At 44.6% G+C, this 14526-nt stretch overlaps 1 protein-coding gene across 2 annotated transcripts in view; it reads left to right on the forward strand.

Annotated features, from left to right (window-relative positions):
• Positions 1 to 14526, forward strand: part of LOC126416872 (uncharacterized) — a 137886-nt gene that overhangs the window by 11919 nt on the left and 111441 nt on the right. The window lies entirely within an intron of this gene.

Consider the following 14526-nt stretch of genomic DNA (forward strand, 5'->3'; position numbering starts at 1 on the left):
CTATTGCGACGCAACATCGCTTTATACGTCATGGGCGCCAATTGGAATACAGGTTTCTGAAACGTAAGTGCCGCATTTGGTGGTTTTCGTATTAGAACTTTGTGTGGTACGGATCTACCCAGTATCAACCGGTACCTGTAAGACGTATGAAAAACGCACAGTCTTTTGTATGTCTATTACAAGCACCTATGGTGAGCAGTGCGGTCACAGATCGCGTTTGTATCTAAGGGTTGGCCCACGTATTTAAGGCACCCCCTCGCCCTTTTCTTCTCTCATTTAAAGGGTCACTCATTTGTATCTCTTACCCCCAAAAAGAAAGTAAAACTATGTTATTTCCATGGATAACACAATACACTACTGGCCATTAAAATTGCTACACCAAGAAGAAATGCAGATGATAAACGGGTATTCATTGGACAAATATATTATAATAGAACTGACATGTGATTACATTTTCACGCAATTTGGGTGCATAGATCCTGAGAAATCAGTACCCAGAACAACCACCTCTGGCCATAATAACGGCCTTGATACGCCTGGACATTGAGTCAAACAGAGCTTGGATGGCGTGTACAGGTACAGCTGCCCATGCTGCTTCAACTCGATACCACAGTTCATCAAGAGTAGTGACTGGCGTATTGTGACGAGCCAGTTGCTCGGCCACCATTGACCAGACGTTTTCGGTTGGTGAGAGATCTGGAGAATGTGCTGGCCAGGGCAGCAGTCGAACATTTTCTGTATCCAGAAAGGCCTGTACAGGACCTGCAACATGCGGTCGTGCATTATCCTGCTGAAATGTAGGGTTTCGCAGGGATCGAATGAAGGGTAGAGCTACGGGTCGTAACACGTCTGAAATGTAACGTCCACTGTTCAAAGTGTCGTCAATGCGAACAAGAGGTGACCGAGACGTGTAACCAATGGCACCCCATACCATCACGCTGGGTGATACGCCAGTATGGCGATGACGAATACACGCTTCCAATGTGCGTACATCGCGATGTCGGCAAACACGGATGCGACCATAATGATGCTGTAAACAGAACCTGGATTCATCCGAAAAATGACGTTTAGCCATTCGTGCACCCAGGTTCGTCGTTGAGTACAGCATCGCAGGCCCTCCTGTCTGTAATGCAGCGTAAAGGGTAACCGCAGCCATGGTCTCCGAGCTGATAGTCCATGCTGCTGCAAACGTCGTCGAACTGTTCGTGCAGATGGTTGTTGTCTTGCGAACGTCCCCATCTGTTGACTGAGGGATCGAGACGTGGCTGCACGATCCGTTACAGCCATGCGGATAAGATGCCTGTCATCTCGACTGCTAGTGATACGAGGCCGTTGGGATCCAGCACGGCGTTCCGTATTACCCTCCTGAACCCATCGATTCCATATTCTGCTAACAGTCATTGGATCTCGACCAATGCGAGCAGCAATGTCGCGATACGTTAAACCGCAATCGCGATAGGCTACAATCCGACCTTTATCAAAGTCGGAAACATGATGGTACGCATTTCTCCTCCTTACACGTGGCATCACAACAAAGTTTCACCAGGCAACGCCGGTCAACTGCTGTCTGTGTATGAGAAATCGCTTGGAAACTTTCCTCATGTCAGCACGTTGTAGGTGTCGCCACCGGCGCCAACCTTGTGTGAATGCTCTGAAAAGCTAATCATTTGCTTATCACAGCATCTTCTTCCTGTCGGTTAAATTTCGCATCTGTAGCACGTCATCTTCGTGGTGTAGCAATTTTAATGGCCAGTACTGTAATTACAATGCACCAGAAGTTAATTAAATAACGATTGGAGATTTGATTTTAAAAGAGGTGTTACATCACAAGAGCAAATTAACAAAGTGTCGTAATTTTGAGAGGTCAAGCAATGATAATAATATATTTATATTTTATATAATAATAATTATTTTATTATATTGTCTGTTTAACATGAAAAGTAGTTCTCGATGTTGTTTGGCTCTTAGACTGGAAATAAGAGTCGAAGGATAAATGAAAGAGGCATTATATACTACCTTCTAAATAATGATTGACGTATTTGTAAGTATATATTTTCTCGAGCGGATAAATTTAGATGTTTTGAAATGTTTGGACCACGCTCTTCCTATCCTTTCATTTCTCAGCAGTGTGGAGAACATACCGTACTAATTTTGTCAAAAATATTCACTGTCAATTTTGTTGGTCGTTAATAAACTCATTTTATCATTGGTCGTCTCTGCATTCTGTTGCCGGCCGGAGTGGCCGAGCGGTTCTAGGCGCTACAGTCTGGAACCGCGCGACCGCTGCGGTCGCAGATTCGAATCCTGCCTCGGGCATAGATGTGTGTGATGTCCTTAGGTTAGTTAGGTTTAAGTAGTTCTAAGTTCTAGGGGACTGATGACCTCAGACATTAAGTCCCATAGTGCTTAGAGCCATGTGAACCATTTTTTGCATTCTGTTATTATATTTCACTCCTTTCGTGAAAAGGATAGGCTCCAAAACCTCAATTTCACCATTCATGTGCAGAATCGCGTACCAGACTGTTCTCCTAATGCACGCAGTTTTGGCACCGACGTGAAAACGAAAAAGACCATTCATAAGTCCCAGAACAGGAGTAAAACAACAGGGGCGCTAAAGTAACTTGCAACTATTAGTCGATTGAGATAAAAGAGTGGCTCGCGTGAAAGGGCTTTATAACGGAAGATGATTTTACACTGCCTTCCACCGCTCTGTGATAGTGAAAGGTGATTTCACTTCATTCCACCGTCATGTCATGAAAAGTGAAGTGTGCATCTGCGATGTGTGCATGATTGTCATGTGAGCTTGTACAGGATGATGTTAGTTTTTTGTTATGGATGAAGGCAAGTGAGAAGGTGAAACTTGGAGCCAGCACACACGAAACCGCATTAAGAGGGCAGTGGGCTCAACATCCCCGTTCAACTGGCGGATCCTCATCAACATGTGTCACACGCCCTCATTACATGAAACACTGCGCAGAGGTTTGAAATTTAAGTGAGGGCTTTTATAGCCTTTTACCCATCAACTTCATGTCTCTATATCTACATCTACAACATCTACATCAATACTCCATAAGCGCCCTGTCGGTGTGAGGCGGTGAGTACTTCTGGTACCACTAACTGTCCCCCTTCCCTTGTTCCACTCGCGAATGGCGCGGGGGAAGAATTTCTCGAACTTTTTTCGTCGTGGTTATTTCACGAGATCTGTGTAGGAGGAAATATGTTGTCCGAATCGTCTCTGAAAGTACTCTCTCGAAATTTCAGTAGTAAACCTCTTCGTAATGCACAACGGCTTTCTTGTATCGTCTGCCATTGGGGTTTGTCTGTAACCGTCTCGTGCCGATTAAACGATCCCTTGACGAAACGCATCGCTCTTCGTCGGATCTTCTCTATCTCTTCTATCAGTCTTACCTTGTAAGGATCCCATATTGATGAAGAATACTCAAAAATCGCCTTGTAACCCACTTCTTTCGTGGATGAGTTACATTTCCTTAGACCTGCTCCACGGCAGACCCGCCAGGGTAGCCGAGAGCACTAACGCGATGCTTCCTGGACTCGGGTAGGCGCACCGGCCCCGGATCGAATCCGCCCGGCGGATTAACGACGAGGGCCGGTGTGCCGGCCAGCCTGGGTGTGGTTTTTAGGCGGTTTTCCAGATCCCGCTAGGTGAATACCGGGCTGGTCCCCACGTTCTGCCTCAGTTACACGCGTCGCAGACATTTGGAACACGTCCGCACTATTCCACGCTTTACACTAGACGCAGACAGTTGGGGTACACTGATTCCGTCCAGGAGCGTACGGGGTGGCGGTAGGAAGGGTATCCGGTCATCCCTAAAACTAACATTGCCAAATCCGTTGTAACCACGCCGATCCTGCGATCGCTGCGGGACTATGCCGATAGCGAAAGAAAGAAAGACCTGCTCCATGGCAGTCACAGTTTGTGCTTGTGTGGGCTACACAGGAGCACGTGCTACGGCTGGGAGCTGCGGACCACGTGTTGCGGTGGCGTCGAAGAAGTGTGTCAGTGGCGCAGCCGTCTATTGATCCATCCGCAGCTGCGGCGCGAGGGGGCGTGGCCGACAGCCTGGCGTCGCCTTAGTGACCGGGAAGGTCGAGGGTCTTCCAAGGGGCTCGAGCCGGTCGATGGAGCCCGTTGCCGACATAAGATGGGACGGGGTGCGGGCTTTTTCGGATATTTTACTGTAAAGTATACGAGTGCAGGCTATATCACAAAGGGTTTTACAACGTTTGGGGGCGTATTCCATAATCCAAGATAAGTAAAAGCATACAAGGTGCAGAAAAAAGTGCTAATAAGGTCGTAGGGTCTCTTAAATCACGCGAGATAACGACACGTCGGAAATGTACCGTTGCGGAGCTACTGCTGCACTCGAAATTCATGGGATATCTTACTAATATCGTGTCGGACCTCCTTTTGCCATGGGTAGTGCAGCAACTCGACGTGGCAGGGACTCGAAAAGACGTAGAAATCCCCTACAGAAATACTGAGCCATGCTGCGTCTATACCCGTCCATAATTGCGGAAGCGTTGGCGATGCGGGAGTTCGTGCACGAACTGGCCCTTCGATTATGTCCCATAAATGTTCGATGGGTGGCCATATCATTCGCTCATATTGTCCTGAATGTTAGCCAAACCAATTGGTCCGGTGACATGGCGTATTGTCATACATAAAAATTCCATCGTTGTTTGCGAACATGAAATCCTAGAATGACTGCAAATGATCTGCATGTAGGCGAATATAACCATTTCCAGTCAGTGAGGGTTTAGTTGGACCATGGGATCTAGTCCATTCCATGCAGACACAGCCCTCGCCATTATTGAGCCACCATCAGCTTGCACAACGCCTTGTTCACAACTTGGGTCCATGACTTCGTCTGCGCCGTACTCGCCCCTACCATCAGCTCTTACCAACTGAAATGGCAACTCATAACGCCACGGTTTTTCACGCGTCTGAGGTCCAACCGACGTGATCACGACCCTAGGAAAGGCACTGCAGGTGATGTGCTGTTAACAAAGGCACTCGCGTGGGTCGTCCGCTGCCACAGCCGATTAACAGCAAATTTCGTCGCACTGTCCTAAAGGATACGTTCGTCGTACGTTCCACATTGATTTCTGCGGTTATTACGCACTGACAACCATCCCAAACGCCGCTGCTCTCGCTCGTTTTCAGTGATTGTAGGTAACACCTGATATTTCGCATTCTCGGTACACTCTTGACTGTGAATCTCAGAAGTTTTAATTCCCTAACGATTTACGAAATAGAATGTCCCATGCATCTAGCTCCAACTACCACTACGCGTTCAGAGTCTGTTCATTCCCCTCGTGCGGCCTTAATCACGTCGGAAACCTTTTCAGATGAATCACCTGAGTACAAATGATGGCTCCGCTAATACATTGCTCTTCTATATATGTGTTCGCGATAATACTGCCATCTGTATATGTGTACATTGCTATCCCATGACTTTTGTCATCTCAGTGTATAAGATGGTGGCCTATCAGTAAGGAGCGAGCCGAGTTCAACGCCCGTCAAGAGCAGCCCACCGCATACATTCTACATCTACATTTACATATATACTCCGCTAGCCACCAAGCGGTGTGTGGCGGAGGACACAATTCGCGCCAGTCATGTTCCCCCCCCCCCCCCCCCCTCTGTTCCACTCGCGGGTCGCGCGAGGGGAAAATGACTGTCTGAACGCCTCAGTACGATCTCTAATTTCCCTTATCTTTGAATGATGATCATTGCGCGATTTGAAAGTTTGTGGTAATAATATATGCTCTACATTCTCGGCGAAGATCGGATTTCGGAATTTAGTGAGCAGCCCCTTCCGCCTAGCGCGCCGTCTATCTGCAAGTGTGTCCCACTTCAAACTTTCTATGAGATTTGTAACGCTCTCGCGATGGCTAAATGTACCAGTCACGAATCTTGCCGCTCTTCTTTGGACGTTCTTATTGTAAGCTATTTCCTTTGTTGAAGGACTGCATCGCTTTAGGATTCTACCAATGAACCGCAATCTAGAGTTGGCCTTACCCTTTACTTATGTAACCTGATCATTCCATTTGAGATCATTTCGAATAGTCACACCCATATACTTGACGGACACTACCGCTTCCAAAGACTGGACACTTATTTTGTACTCGTACATTAATGGGGATTTTCGCCATGTTATGCGCAGTAGGTTACACTTACTAATATTGAGAGATAAGTGCCAGTCATTACACTGCGCATTTATTTTCTGGAAATCCTCATTGATTTATTCACAGCTTTCGTGTGATACTACTTTCCTGTAGACTACAGCATCATCGGCAAACAGTCTAAGGCCGCTGTCAATACCATCAACCAGATCGTGTATGTAAATTGTAAAAAGCAAAGGACCTATTACGCTGCCCTGGGGAACACCTGAAGTTACGCTTGTTTCTGTTGAAGTCACCCCGTTCAGCACTAGGTGCTCCAGTCATTTCGTAAACGATGTCAACTTTTTAGCAATGTTGGAGGCAGAAAGTTGAAGCGTTTACTCTAAATAAAATGATCAGAGAATAAATGTGCTTAAATATGTTTCAGTGATGACTATCTCTTTTAGTCCAGAATATGCTGTAGCGACAGACGCCTTTTGGGATTGTAGGAAGCCTTTGCTATTGTTCTAAACATTGCCTCACAACCCTGGGCAGTCACCCTCATTTCAGTTTTACAACTGCGACTTAACGAGATTTTTACTGCACATCGACATGGTGCTCTGATAAAGACGTGGAGCTGCTGCCAAGGCGGGCGGCTGCTATCTTGAGAGGGCAACCACGAATGCCTTGCGACTGGCGGGCCACTTAGCGAATAATTAGCTGTACGTAGCTGTTTGACGCCTCCGTTCTAAAATCAAGAGCAACACGAGGCATGCCATGTTCGGTCCAACAAATGCCGGCGGCCATATTACGGATAGCTGCTGGACAAATAATACCGTCACCTGCGTGATGACAGCACTCACAGGAAATCTGTTGTATCTGCTGCGGGCTAGACTGTACAAACTTATTCAGTAGCTCTACAGCCCTTGGTCAGCCTTGGCTTCTTCAACAATCTTCCTCCACACTTCTCGGTTATTTGCTGCTCTTTTCCACCCCCGGACTCCCATATTGCTGATATCCATTATTACCTCATCGATCCATCTTCTTCTAGGTCTCCCTTTTCGCCGAACTGAATGGATCATACCTTTCATCATTTTCTTTGGATTTCTATTCTCTGCCATTCTCTCCAAGTGTCCTAGCCATCGTATTCGCTGTGATTTCACAAATTTTACTATGTCCCTGCCTTGTATTAACTCTTGTAATTCGGCATTGTAGCGTATTCTCCAGCCTTCTTCGTCCCTTATTGGCCCATAGATTTTGCGTAGTATTTTCCGCTCAATGCTTCTTAGAGCATTTTTATCGTGTCCTGTCAACGTCCATACCTCTGAGCCGTATGTGATAACTGGGCGGACTAGGGAATTATGTATTAGCAGTTAAGTTTTTCTTGTAACAAGGGCCGGCCGCTGTGTCTGAGCGGTTCTAGGCGCTTCAGTCTGGAACCGCGCGACCGCTACGGTCGCAGGTTCGTATCCTGCCTCGGGCATTGATGTGTGTGGTGTCCTTAGGTTAGTTAGGTTTAAGTAGTTCTAAGTTCTAGGGGACTGATGACCTCAGATGTTAAGTCTCATAGTGCTCAGAGCCATTTGAACCATTTTCTTTTGTAACAAGGCTATTTTTGAAAAGCTGCATATTTGCAAATTAAGCTCTGTTTCCTGCTTGTATTCTTTCCCTTACAGCCTTTCCAATACTGTTTTCATTTGTTATTAGGGCTCCCAAGTAGTTAAAAGAGGACACTCCATTGAATCATTTCCCATTGATGTTTAGGTTTTTAGGGGTCCTTCTGGCCTCAGATTGTGACATTACCATATATTTTGTTTTGTTTTCATTTACTATGAGGCCAATTTTTAAGGCTTCTGTTTCCATTGCCCGGTATGTTTCTAGGAGTGTATTGGTATTTCTTCCTACTATAGCAATGTCATCAGCATATGCACATATCTGGCTAGTTTTCATAAATATGGTGCCTCTTTTGTTGATTTTATTTACTGCACTATGTTGAATAGGACAGTGGAGAGAATATCCCCTTGCTTCACACCTTTATTAAAGTCAAAGCTTTCACTTGTTCTGCTAAGGACCTTTACTTTTGCTCTTGTCTCTGTCATTGTCATTCTGATTAGTCTTATTAATTTAGCACATATACCAACTTCTTTCAGTACTCTGTATAGTTCTTGCCGATTTATGCTGACAAAGGCTTGTTTGAAATCGATGAATGGACTGTACTAGAAGCTGTGACACTGGCTGGTCGAATGTGACACATTTCCAGGGTAGATTTTTTTCATCTATTTGACAGTCATCCAGCCATCTCAGATATTATTCAGTTATCACTACTCTATACAGCGTATTTTCGTTGTTTTCTGTGGATGCAACTCTGCATGTTAGTCTCTCCTCTACAACGCTCTTCATCACTTCATGATCGGGCTTGATGGTCTAGTGGGTTGGCCGCGTGACTGTAAACTGAAAGGCGGGACCGAATCCTGATCGGACTACGGAATATTTCAGTCTCTTTGCAGTGAGGTGACAAGTCATGCGATAGCGATATACAGATGGCGATGCTATCGCGTACACAGGGTATAAAAGGGCAGTGCATTGGCGGAGCTGACATTTGTACTCGGGTGATTCATGTAAAAAGGTTACCTACGTGATTATGGCCGTACGACGGCAATTAACAGACTTTGAACGCGGAACGGTAGTTGGAGTTAGACGCATGGGACGTTCCATTTCGAAAGTCTTTAGGGAATTCAATATTCTGAGATCCACAGTGTCAAGAGTGTACCGAGAATACCAAATTTCAATATTACCTCACCACGGACAACGCACTGGTCGATGGCCTTCACTTAACGAGCGAGAGCAGCGGCGTTTGCTTAGAGTTGTCAGTGCCGACAGACAAGTAACACTTGGTGAAACAACGACAGAAATCAATCTGAGATGTATGACAACCGTATCTGTCAGGACAGTGCGGTGAAATTTGGCTTTAACATATATGAAGATGGTATTTGTTCTTTCGGACATGTCCGTTTTGAAATGTTTGTACGACACTCGTTGTCAAAAACATTCACTATGAATTTTGCTGTTGTCGTTAACGAACTCGACTGTCTTTGTTTCTTTGTTACTCCATTCCGAGGTTTTGGAAGAACCCCACTGCACGGCGCAGCCAGTTCTCACTACAGACGCAATTTTGACGCTGGCGTGTAAACGAATACGAGCACTCGTTGCTCTCAGTATGGTAATAACACATCAGAGTCGTTGCAGTTAATTTGCTACGAGTAGCCGATCGAGACGAGAAGGTCTCTAGTGCAGCCCTTCGAGTGTACAGCGAAGCGCCTTGCGTGTGCGTTCAGTCATAAAACTTATGGAAGAAAATATGATTTTGACGTTCTGTACAACTCTATTTCCAATATGTATCACTGGAATCTTAAATTGCCATTACCTGTGATTCCACTCATAAAGAATGCAGTGTCTTTCATTCCGTCAACAAAATATGCTTTCTTGTGACAGTTGGAAATTAAGAATCTGTCCAGAGAAGATATTCTGAAATCGTTATTGCCTTCACAACACTCTTCTAATTATTGCACAATACTCATCTGCGGTCTGTAGTAGGACTGTTGATATTTTTAAAATTATCAGGAATCCGATATATCAGTGGTTAAAAAAATATCATCAGTTCGCGATATATCGAAAAAAGTATCGATATATGGATGGAACAACTATCAACGTACCTGCCTATAAAAATATCGACTGGACGTTGTAAATATAATGCAGGGGTTAGAGCTGTATATTTAAGTATTGATGTATCATTAGATATTCTGTACATTAAGCTAACAGCCTGTCTCACAATGTAAGTAAAATTATGTCCTAATATAGTTTCAAAAGAACTACTTCAACTATTTACCGAAAATTGTGAAAAAATATAATGTAAAATAAAAATATCAGCACTCGATTTCCGTTTTGACATCGATATATAGGAGGAGAAATATCGCCGATATATATCGATATCTTTGTATCAACAGCCGTAGTTCAGAGTAGATACTCTGAAATCGTTATTGTTGTCTTCACAACATTCCTGAAAAACTCTTCTAATCATTACACAGTATCCATCTGCGGTCTGTAAGTGCCTGGAGTATGCACTAGCACTGCGAGGAGCAGTCACAAAATTTTAATGCATGAGCGTGTCATCTGTTGCCGATCTGTAACAAAAGCAATCCAGTATTAGCAGGCTGTAAGGATGGCCAGCAAGTGAACTGGGCACCTAAATGTTGTGCCAAGGCACTGTTAACACTGAGACTATACGATATGTGCTAAGACAAGTTGCGATAAAGTTCACTATACCCGACGTTTAGCGGTGCGACACACGTGTTCCCGTTGGAATAATACGATTTGCGATACGATACCCGACGCGACTCGCCATCTGGCAAGCAACGAGACAGCACGAATCAGGTTTCTGTTTCAGTTGCAATCGTGAGCTCTTCTGAAAAGGACGTTATTGTGGCTTATCATTATTTAAAACTCAAGAAACTGAAAAAGGAAAGAAAGTACTGGGTGCACACATACAATGCCATTGATACATAGTTGAGTTGTTGTTTCTCGTGAGCTCTCTCAAAACGAACACAAATGCCATGAATTCCACTGAATAAACCCAGACATTTTTCACTACTCTGACAAAGCAGGACACAAGTTTTCGACTTGCTATTTCTCCTCCTGAGAAGCTACTCATTACAAAATAAAAGTTGACGCAAGCGTTTGAGCGATGTTAAAAATTGTTTTTAGTAAGACCACAAAGTATTGTAGTTTATTCACTGAGGTACATATATAGACAATGGTTACAAATTAATAAAACTAGGATAGTATTTCTACGACCGTTTGATTTCGCTAAGCAGTATATGATTCAGCTTGGAGGAACATTAAGAAAAAACGTTGCAGAATCTGAAGAGAGATCAGTCACCGTCGACTGTGTAGCAGTGAATAGTGAACCGTTGGTGTAGGCAATGCCGTTGAAGACTGGAAGAAGGAGAATCCAGAGGTGTCCTCCTCGTCTTACTCCAGCTGCTCACTTAGAAGGAACAGGAATTTGGCTTTCAGATCTCTTTTACGCCTGTCACAAAATTTCCTGCTGTCAGACAGCATAGACTGTAGAAACATTCAGTCAGCGTTATCAGCTGGTGAGTCCCGGTGTCTTTTCATTTCTTTTATTTATTTATTTTTTTTCATTTCGAGCTTCGGCTTGTACCGGCAACATACGGAAAACAACAAGGGGCAGCTTCGCAATCCGCGTAGCTATAGCAGGCGGCAGCAGCCTCGCTTGTAGCGCCTAGCTGCCAACCTCGTCGCAACCACCAATGAATTTCACGTATTTTCTCGAGAATGGAAAGAGGTATCGCTCTCCATCCACCGTTAAAAACAATTCCGACTTGTTAGCTATATTTCGTATGCAGCAATGTACGTCATAAAATACACAACACATGAACTGCCCTACGACTACATTTTTCACTGAATAAACATACATACATTTTCACTGCAAACTTTTCAACACAAGCGCCGTGTTTAACTTTACTTCGAAGAATCACGACGAAATGAAAACCATTTCACCATCAAGCTGTGATGTCGGACTATAAGATGCGAAAAACTAATTTTTTTTTTTTTTTTTTGCCGAATAATTCCCCTGCACCGAATGATAAAAAAATGGTTCAAATGGCTCTAAGCACTATGGGACTTAACGTCAGAGGTCATCAGTCCCCTAGACTTAGAACTACTTAAACCTAACTAGCCAAAGGACATCACACTCCATGCCCGAGGCAGGATTCGAACCTGCGACCGTAGCAGCAGCGCGGCTCCGGACTAAAGCGCCTAGAATCGCTCGGCCACAGCGGCCGGCTCCGAATGAGAAAGACTGCATAGCAGAGAACACATGAGACTCCCAAAACAGTGATTTTCAATTTTTTTTACGCGAAAAGTAAAAGTTTTGCTGAGAAACTAACTGCAGAGATGGATGTAGCTTTTCTTCATCTACATAAAACAGTTAGTTTTTGGCACATCGGATGACCTATAATTTCCTTCCCCGTGTATCGTACGACACAAGTTGGGCGGAGCAACCAACACTCCGTGTTGTGTTAGGCGATACGACAGAGATGGGTATATTTCGTTCCAGTGACAACTAGTCTAGTCGCTTCTACTGTGTTTCTATGCGTTCCGCCGATGCGGGTTGCTTCTGCGACGTGTCGCGAGCCGCACATCGTATCGTCTCTGTGTCAATCGCGCAGCAAACTCCCCTGTATCGAGCCTCCCCTGTATCGGGCCTCCACCGTTTAGTCAGGAGACTGTTTTGGTATCCTGAGAGCAGCGGCGGTTCAGGCGAAACCTTGCCCTCGGGCGACCGCAGTGCCACCTCTGAGCGGCTGCCAAAAGTTCCGGGTCGGCACTCGTCCTGCCAACTTTGTAGCCGGATTCCTTCGACGTGTGCCAAGCTGCGGGGGACGTTAAGGGGAGCGTTGCCAGCCGAAAGAGAATCTTGTTTTCATCGTTCCGCCCAACACTGGCACGACGTCTGCTCTCACAACCTCTATACGAGGCGTGACCCAAAAAAAATAAGGGAAATTTTTTAATTTCGCGACTTTATACATCCGATTTTCAATTTTTTTTCTCTTTTTGGTGCACATGTTCTTGATGTACGTTTGCATTTTGAGCTGTTTTGAATTTTTAGTTTATTGTTAACTGACAAAAAACTTGTACGTGTTTTACATTGCTCGGCGAATGTTTACTTTCGAAACAGATGGATCGAAGAATTTGCATTAAATTTTGCTTTTTACATGTTCACTATGTCCTTTGGCCAATCTGCTATGCGCAAAACAAGAGTTTACTAGTGGCGTAAACGTTTCAAAAAGAATCGAGAAGACGTTGAAGATGACGTCCGCATGGATCCCTAGCACATCAATTACTGACGACAATGTGGAAGAAGTAAAGCAAATAATTCTTGACAATCACCGAATCACCCTCAAAGGGATTGCTGATGATGTCACCATATCCTTAGGCTCATGTCAAGCAATTTTTTCGGGTGCTTAGGGCATCAAACGTGTAGCAGTAAATCGGTTCCGAAATAGCTGAATTTGTACCAAAAACTACGTCGCGTCTCAGGTACTGCTGAATGAAGTCGACAGCGATCCAGAACTTCTAAAGAAGGTTATAACAGATGACGAAACATGAGTATACGGATACTACGTCAAAACGAAATCCCAATTGCCCCAATGGAAACTGCTTGAAGAGCGAAGACTGAAAAAAATTTGACAAGTCCGATCATACGTGAAAGTTCTTCTCACTGTTTTCTACGAGCACAATGGGAGAGTTCGCCATGAGTTCCTGTCTTATGGTCTTGCGGTCAGTTAGGAATATTGCCTGGATTTTATGCGCCGTTTGCGTGAAGCAATCCGAAGAAAACCAACAGACTTGCGGCAAAACCACTCAAAATTTCATCACGGTTATGCTCCCGTTCACACCTCAACGCTTGTTCGTGATGTTTTGACAAAATGCAAAAATTGTTATGTTGCCTCAGCCACCATATCCGCCGGATACGGCCCCCTGCGACTTCTCTCTACTCCCGAGGCTGAAGAGAGCCATGCAAGGGCGTCGTTTTACCACCATTGATGAGGTAAGAACAGAACTGCAAAGGAGCTAAACACCATAACGAAAAGTGAGTTCCAGAAGTGCTTCCAAGGTTGGTAAAAGCGCTGACACAAATGTAGTATAACTGAAGGTGACTGCTTTGGAGGAGACAAAGTTGATGTTGGTGAATAAATGAAGATTCTTGAAGGAAAACAAAAATTCCTGTAACGTTTTGATCACACATCGTATAGGGAGAGGAAAAAGTAACAACCATTCATAACGCATGGTTTCCATCTTTGTACTAGGGTTGGAACATTAATAGCAACAACTACGTACTTAACACTGATAGAAAGTAGTTACACATTCCTAAGTACTACTGTCCCTCAAAATAATCACTAGCGCTGGGTATAATTTGTTGCCAGAGATGTGGAAGTCGAATACCTTTAGCAGTGCCAGTTCTGTTGATATTTCGACTAGAGCGCTCTGTTGCCCTGCGATGATCTGTAATAGTTCTGAAGCGAATCCTACGAAGTGCCAGGTGGTAGCCACAAGGCCTTAAGTCTGGGGACGTTGGTGGATCGTACAACACTTCCTAGCCCCTTCGATCGAACAACTCAGCTGTATATGTGTAGCTTCTTCTTTCTCAAAACTAGTAGCTGTTTGTTTTCAAAAAAGGCAAGAGTGATTCAGCTCATTGATTGCCTGCCTTTGGTGTACGGGATGCATTGGCTTAACAGCATCACACCCGTACACGAGGATCACAATAACTTCCACTCTGCTAGCGACCTAACGAAGTTTCTATAGCTCTAGTGA

The sequence above is a fragment of the Schistocerca serialis genome, chromosome 1, assembly GCF_023864345.2.
Source record: "Schistocerca serialis cubense isolate TAMUIC-IGC-003099 chromosome 1, iqSchSeri2.2, whole genome shotgun sequence".
NCBI classification, from domain to species: Eukaryota; Metazoa; Arthropoda; class Insecta; order Orthoptera; family Acrididae; genus Schistocerca; species Schistocerca serialis.